This window comes from Triticum dicoccoides, chromosome 5B (assembly GCF_002162155.2).
Source record: "Triticum dicoccoides isolate Atlit2015 ecotype Zavitan chromosome 5B, WEW_v2.0, whole genome shotgun sequence".
Classification (NCBI taxonomy): Eukaryota; Viridiplantae; Streptophyta; class Magnoliopsida; order Poales; family Poaceae; genus Triticum; species Triticum dicoccoides.
The window spans coordinates 698,357,176-698,365,275 of NC_041389.1; positions in this window are offsets into that span (position 1 = coordinate 698,357,176).

Sequence of the window (8,100 nt, forward strand, 5' to 3'; positions counted from 1 at the left end):
CCGATCATCACGTGGTGTCTCAGCACGAAGAACTTTCGCAACGGTGCATACTCAGGGAGAACACTTCTTGATAATTTTTTAGTGACAGATCATCTTAAAATGCTACCGTCAATCAAAGCAAGATAAGATGCATAAAGGATAAACATCACATGCAATCAATATAAGTGATATGATATGGCCATCATCATCTTGCTCTTGTGATCTCCATCTCCGAAGCACCGTCTTGATCACCATCGTCACCGGCGCGACACCTTGATCTCCATCGTAGCATCGTTTTTGTTACGCCATCTATTGCTTCTATGACTATCGCTACCGCTTAGTGATAAAGTAAAGCAATTACAGGGCGTTTGCATTTCATACAATAAAGCGACAACCATATGCGCTCCTGCCAGTTGCCGATAACTTCGGTTACAAAACATGATCATCTCATACAATAAAATATAGCATCACGTCTTGACCATATCACATCACAACATGCCCTGCAAAACCATATGGCTTTTGCAACAAACGTAGTAGGGGCGGCACGTATGGTTCTAATGAAGCTGATTGGCTATGCTGAAGATGCTGATGTTATCTTCATTGGTGTGTATCCTAACATCTACATGATGCATCTCAACTCCATGAAGATTGAGGACGCATCAGCCAAGGGGCCCTACAGATATATTTTTCCTTACACAAGTTTCTACAGTCCTGCAGGTACTGCCATGGTTTTCACTTGCAATGAGATTTCAATGAAATTCATTGAATTTCCTTTCGGCCAAAATATTTCAATAATACACATGAAATCAAATATTTTTCAAAAAAGAATCAAATATTTAATTTACTTCAGGTGAATATTTCATCCTTTTGGCTGAAATGCAAACTGAAATTCACTAAATTTCGGTGATTTCGATTGGTGCTTAAATTTTCTGAAACCGAAATTGAAAACCTTGCTGCCACTATTTCTCACAAAGTTCACTTAATCTTCCAAATTGAATCTGCTTTATAGATGCTTCTAAATATACGAACCATATATAGTGCATTACAGATGACATTTTTCACGGAACTTCTTTTGAAAGAATTTCTTATGGAATGATGAGCCGGCCATTCAAATTTCAAACTATGCACTCTACAAATTATAATTGCTAGCCACATCCTTCCGCTGCTGATTTGTTTATCGACTCATTCTTATCATAGGAATCACCACTAGTGCTAGAGATGATCAAGCTGAATTGTGAATGGCACTTGAGATGATTGTACTGTCATAACTGCTATCATGCGTTGTTTTTTCAAGAGATGATGCAACATTATCTTGTAGTACATGTGCACATGTTTGTAAAGGAATGGATCAACATTATCAGTATTATTTCTATTATCTTTTAATGCTACATAGAATGCAGTTTGAACTGGGAACAACATGCTCATTTGGCTCCTTTACCTATTCTTTCTCAACTACAATGTTTCGAGAGAGAAGTCTTTAGTTCTGTTTCTCTAGCCTTAGATGACTATGCCAGGCCCCTCTTGGAAGTTTGTAATTGTAAACCACTTCTTTCTCGATCTGCACACTTCATTGTGATGATGTGCTACCTACTAGCGAAGTAGCGACGTAATTTAGCACGCCGGTCAGTTTTCTATTGTTTCTCCAATATTATTTTGCTATAATAGTACATTAATTAATCATGAGCCAGGTCTACACTTTGAGAACTCAAAAGTGACTAGAATGTTTCATAGTTTCAGTCCTTGATTTGTGATTTCAGGCTCCCATTGTGTGGCTTTGATAAATCTCAACTTGCTACTAATCTCATCTTGAGCCAAAGGTACAACTATAAACCAAATCTTTCTTCTACTTGTCATGGCCCTGGTGTTTATAGTATATGATACAAATATACCACCGCACATGATTGGCTCAGCTTATTATACCTTTGATCATTACATGTGTTCTTGCTATTGAGATATGTAATGTAAATTAATTTAATGCCAAGTTTTCTAGTGAATTCAGGTTCAGTCTCCTCGGTATTAGCTACATGATGGTGTTGGACTTGGTACAGCCTGAATTCTGCTCTACTGGTCCCCAATTCCAAAACTTTTGTAAACAATCAGTTCCCTGGCTTAATTGATTACACATGTGAAATATAACCGTTCCCACCGTCACCACTAGCGCCTCCATCCCTGGCTCCCCTTTCTCGCTGCCGCTGGCCAGGGTCGCAGGGGCATAGGCGCCCCTCGCACTACATGGCAACAGCGGGCGGCTTCGTCCTTCCTTCTCATCCCCTCATGCCTGGCCTGCGGGTCCCTACCTGGATCTGCGACGCTTGAGCTGGCCCCGGTGCTGCCTGGACATGGCTGTCCCGTGGTGGATCCGTGCTCTGGGATGCAGGTGCAGCTAGCATGGCTGCTGCACAGTGCCTGCTCGTACGCCAATGGAGGCTGCCCCGGCCTGGCCCTTTCCTCAAATCTGGGCGGGCTAGATGGGGCGTCGCCGTGCCCTTGCCATGGGCCTTCTAGCTGCGCTTCGACCCTAACTCGGCGGCATCTTGGTACTTCCGCACTGGGCGGCTGCAACTACCTCCTATTCTCGCGTGTGCTGTTCCACTTCATGGTCGGCGGTAACCGCATAGGGTCTCATCGGAATCCATCTTAGGGACGGCATCGAAAAATGGCACCGACAGAGCATAGTGTGGCTTCATAGTGCTTTTTAGCGTCTGAAGGTGCTCTCTTGCTTTTGGCCTTGGTGCTTGCTGGCCTAGATTGGGAGGAGCGACGCCATCTACCGGATGCACGCTCCTGATCTAGTGGCACAGGTGATGCTGATCTGCATTTCGTGCTCTGGCTTTGGCTTGTGCTGGGCTCTCTCTGGCAAGGTGTGGTAGTCGGCAGCAGTGTGCTCCATCATCGGTGTTGGTCCTTGCGGCGGGCGCCACTCTGTTCTGCGGCGGCAGACTCACCGTGGATTGCGGTGGCCACGAAATGTCTTGGTGAGGTTTCTCTCTCCACACCCGGTGGTTGACTTCGACAGGGAGATGCAAACTATGGGAGACGGCTTGACACAGAGGGATGGTTTTGCAGCAGCGATGGTCCATATCGCATGCAGCTGCTGGGATTATGGAAAAGTGGTGGCGAGAAGACATAAGTGACGTCGGCCTCGAGTTTCTGGGTCAAAGTCTAGGTCTTATTGTTGTTGGTTACACCTAGCAATATTGCTACTTTTATATCATTACCTTGTTGAAGGCATTGCTCAGATATGTTCAGACTGGTTCGTCAAGTTGAAACTCAAGATTCTGTTCTTAGTGGTTGGATCCGGTAACATCAGTGCTTGGGCGTTGATCCCTTTGTTTGAGTACTATTTTTGAATATAGTAAGACGTTCTATTAGCTCACATTGTAGATGGCTTCTCACCATGGAGTACATTAATGGTACTCTAGTAATAATAAGCCATATGAGCCAAGACAATAAATTTTTATTTTTGACGGGGAGAGAAGACTAGCTATCGTCTTTTTCTTTTCATGTTTCATGTGACTATGTGAGCAGTGGGTACGTGTATATATCATCAAGCCATAGAGCATAGAGACTTTATCGGTCTGTTAGGACTAAGAGCATCTTCAGCCACACATAGATAATCCGGTCCTCAAACGCGACCGGGCGTGTCCGTTTTGACCCCTCCAAAACATCCACGTATCTCAAATTGCTCTCCTCATTTTGAGTCATTTCGACAAGCACCTTGTGTGTGAGCATGCAGAGCAACAGCGGCAGTGGCTAGACCTTCAGCAGGGGCAAGCATCTGGACCAGCATGCCCGCGGCGCCCAGCTCGGGCCAGCACGCAGCAGCTCGCCAGCCCGTGGCCAGTACGCAGAGCAGCAATGCAGCAGTGCACGCACGTGGTCAACTTGCTAAAGCATGGATGCGGCCAGCACGGTTAGCTAGCACGCGCACGCGGCTGCGGCCAGCCGGCCAGCCAGCACGCGCATGCACGCGTCTGCCGCTTGCACGTATAGCTGTGCACGCACGTGGCTGCTGCGCAGGCACATGGCTGCGGCCGGCACGCACGACACAGTGCGCGCGAGCTCTGGGACGGCGTGTGCGTGGCAACCATGCCGTGCTCTGGCACGAGTGCGGCGCGGCTGGCACAGGAACCTGGCGCGCGAGAGCTACGGGGCGGCTCGGCCGTGGCAGCCATGTCATGTTCCGACACATGCGCGCTGCGGCGGGCACAGGAGCCGGATGCGCGGGAGCTCCAGGGCGGCGCGGGCGTGGCAGCCATGCCATGCTCCAGCACGAGCGCAACGCGGCGGACACAAGGCACGAGGCCGCTGCCGGAGTGGAGGCTCCCGTGGCGCAAGGGCGCGAAGCCGCTGCCGGAGAACGGGGCCGAGTCGTCGTCGGAGGAGCGAGCGAGCTCCGGGACGGGTATGCTCCGTCCGTGTCGGCTGCAGCGGCTACGCTCGTACGCGGCGACAAGCACGGCGCGTGCGCGAGCTCTGGCAGAAGATGACGTTTGTTTGGCCTTTGGTGTCTTCATTTTTGCTGATCGTGGTGTGGTGCCTGGCCTGTGTCCTTGCTTTCCTGAGGGCATGTCGGTTACACTAAGTTCTCTAATGCGTTAATGTGATGCTCTGGCTGATATTCTATCTGCAGAAAGCCAACTCTCCACTTCTCAAGATATTATTTAGGGTTCAGACTTGTAAACCACTTGATGTTTTTTTTTTGAGAGAGAGAGAACAATAAGTTTCAGTGCGTTCATCTTCAAGGTACTGGCGGCATTGTTGCAATAGACAGAACATAATACACAGTGCTGCTTCTTCCATTATTCATTCTGCATAGATGGAACTCAATGTTCAGCCGCCACATTACTTGCAAATACTTTTTTTAGAACGAAGACGTCAGATACGTCTGACTTTAAATTTATAAAGCCCAGAACAGGCAGCATAGCATCACACCAAGTCTTAATACATCACCACAAGCCGTCCCGGCCAACGCAAAAAGATCACCACAGAAGTTCGGGCGCTACTTAACAAACCACTTAGCGGATGACAAGGCACAACCCGTACAGACCGCGCAGGCTCGTCAAGCACCAAAAGGGGCCATAGTCGAAGCCATAGTCAAGGCTCTCTAGCCATCACATACACTTGCATCATCGTTGTTGGGCGGTCTTGATCATCTCAGCATCCCTGCGCCTCCCCAACAGACTCTATTACTGCAAGAGGAGGTTGCATTTGAAGATAATATTAGCCAGATGTGTAGGGAAGCAACCTTCAATAGTGAACTTGTTCCTAGTTAACCACATAGCCCAGAGTAATGCCCCTACACAACTCCACATAACCCGCTTAGCGCGACCGTGAATCGCATCGAGAAGGTGGGTAAGCTCCGCAGCCGATCGAGGGTCCCATTGGACACCAGCCGCGGTCCGGACAGCGCTCCATGCAAACCTTGCAAGGGGACAATAGAAGAACACATGGTTGGCATCCTCTGGAGCCCCACACAACGCACACGGTCCGATGGCCGGACTGTTGCGTTTGGCCACATTTAAGGAGGTGGGCAGCTTATCGCGGAACAGTTGCCACATGAAGAGTTTGATCTTCAGGGGCAGCCGTGCTTTCCACAACCCTGAAATCGCGTGATGCGCCATCCCTCGACACAACTTGCGATATAAGTAGTTCACCGTAAACTTCCCGGAGCTGGTGAGCGCCCAGCTCACCGTGTCCGGTTCGTCCGCAAGGTTGGTTGATTCAATGCAATGCAACATAGCCGCTAGACTAGCTTGCTCTTGCCCATTGAGTTCTCATTTGAAGTGAATCGCAGGTGGCGTCGATGCAAGCGCTTCCGCCACCGTGATCGCTGGGTCCGCCGCTATCTCGTAAAGATCCTGGAAATCAGCCCATAAAGGTTGGGCCCCTATCCAAAGATCAGTCCAGAAGCGGACCGAGCAGCCATTCCCAATGGCAAATTCCACCCCCATGGCAAATGCCGGTTTGATCGCCTGCAAGTCATTCCAGAAGGGGGAGCCCCTTGTACTCCCTTCAAAGAAATTTCCATCAGGAAAGTATTTGGCCTTTAGGAGATCAACCCATAGCCCGGTTGCCCCTTGGGCGATTTTCCAAATCCATTTACACATCAATGCAATGTTTAAAAGTCTGGAGTTGGTGATCCCAAGACCCCCCAAGGCCTTGGGTCGACACACCCAGGCCCATTTAACCATGTGATACTTACGGTTCGGGCCGGTTCCTTCCCAAAAGAACTTGGCGCGGGGCGTGTCGAACTTTGCATGAACCCCTTCTGCGAGCAGAAACAGGCCCATAGTAAACATTGGCAAGGAGGACAGGCTGGAATTCGTAAGAATTAACCTAGCCACCTTGGAAAGGAATTTCCCCCGCCAGGGGCAAACCCTCCCCCTCACCCTGACGCACAAAGGATCCCAGTCCTCTATCGTGGATCGTTTGGTGTCTATCGGTAATCCAAGGTACGTAAACGGGAATTTGCCTACTTTGCAGTTAAACAAATCCGCTATACGCCTTCCCTCCTCCGGCTCAATCCCCATCGAAAGTAACTCACATTTGTGGAAATTTATTTTGAGGCCTGACATGAGCTCAAAAAAAATGAGAATCACCTTGACCGAAGCAATACTATGTAAATCCGGACGAAACATCAATAGCGTATCATCCGCGTATTGCAGATGAGTCACTCCCCCTGAAATGAGATGGCCTACGAGACCCTGGATATGTCCAGCCCCAGCCGCTTTCGTTAACAACGCGGACAGCGCGTCAACGACGAAGTTGAACAGCAGAGGCGACATCGGATCACCCTGCGTGAGTCCGCGCTTGTTCCTGAAGAACTGCCCTACTTCTCCGCTCACCGAAACTGCCGTTTGGCCTCCCGAGACCAGTTGCATAACGCGATGAACCCACACCGCAGAGAAACCATGACCAAAGAGCACCTGATGCAGGAAATCTCAATTTACCCGGTCATAAGCCTTCTTGAAGTCTAGTTTGAGTAAGACAGCCGGTTCCTTCGTGCGTTTGATCTCGTGAACAATCTCCTGGAGAGCAAGCGGACCCTAAATGAGCGCCACGAATAAAAGCGGATTGATTACGATGGATCACGTGTTGTGCTATCGGACCTAATCGAGTGGCGCACGCTTTAGCGCAAATCTTAAAAGGAACATTAATGAGCGCAATAGGGCGGAACTTTCTAATGTTATCGGCCCCTGAACCTTCGGAATGAGCGACAGAACTCCAAAATTAAGGCGGGCTATATCTACCGTCCCTCGCATAAAACCATTACAGATCTCAAACAAAGGGCCTCTAAGGATGGGCCAAAACCGCTTGAACATTGCCACCGGCCACCTGTCCGGGCCCGGCGCCGTGCCCGCTTTCATCCCCGCAAGCGCGGCGTCAATTTCTTCGGGTAGAAAGGCGAGCCCTAGCTCGTCGTTCTCAGAATCCAGGACGCATTTTGAGCCCTCCCACACATCCGCACGCAGGCCCGCCCCCTGGGCCTCGCAAGATCCCATCAAGTTGATGTAAAACTCGTAAATGTGACTAGAGATATCCTCTTGCCGCACCAGAAGCCCCGGCTCCGATTGCAACCTGAGAATAGCACATTTACGCCGATGGCCATTAGCGTAGGCGTGGAAATATTTGGTATTGGCATCGCCCTTAAGTGCCCACTTGTGCCCACTGCGACGGCGCCAATATTCCTCCTCCGCACGAAGTAACGCCTCGACCTGCCCCTCAAGGGCATATCTATGAGCCCACTCCTGCTCCGAGAAAACCCGAGCATCGCATCAATCCTGGCTATCTCCTCCAGGATCGATGCCCTGAGCTCCTTGTCATTCCTCCCTAGGTTGGCGCCCCACCCCTTGAGGCTGGCCCTGAGTCGTCCCCCGACCGCGTTCCAAAATTCCATCGGGCCCCACTGTGGCCCGACCTGATTCACGCATGCCTGCCATTTCTTTTTGAAGATTTCCTCGAAGTCTGGCACTTCAAACCAGGCCGTTTCAAAGAAAAACCGTAGGCTAGGTCGAAGCCTATCCTCCCCGGAGGAATAAACTAGCGGGACATGGTCAGATCCAACAGTTTATGTTACTGTTGTTTTTGTTAGCTCCCGACCTTGTCAGGTTAAAATCC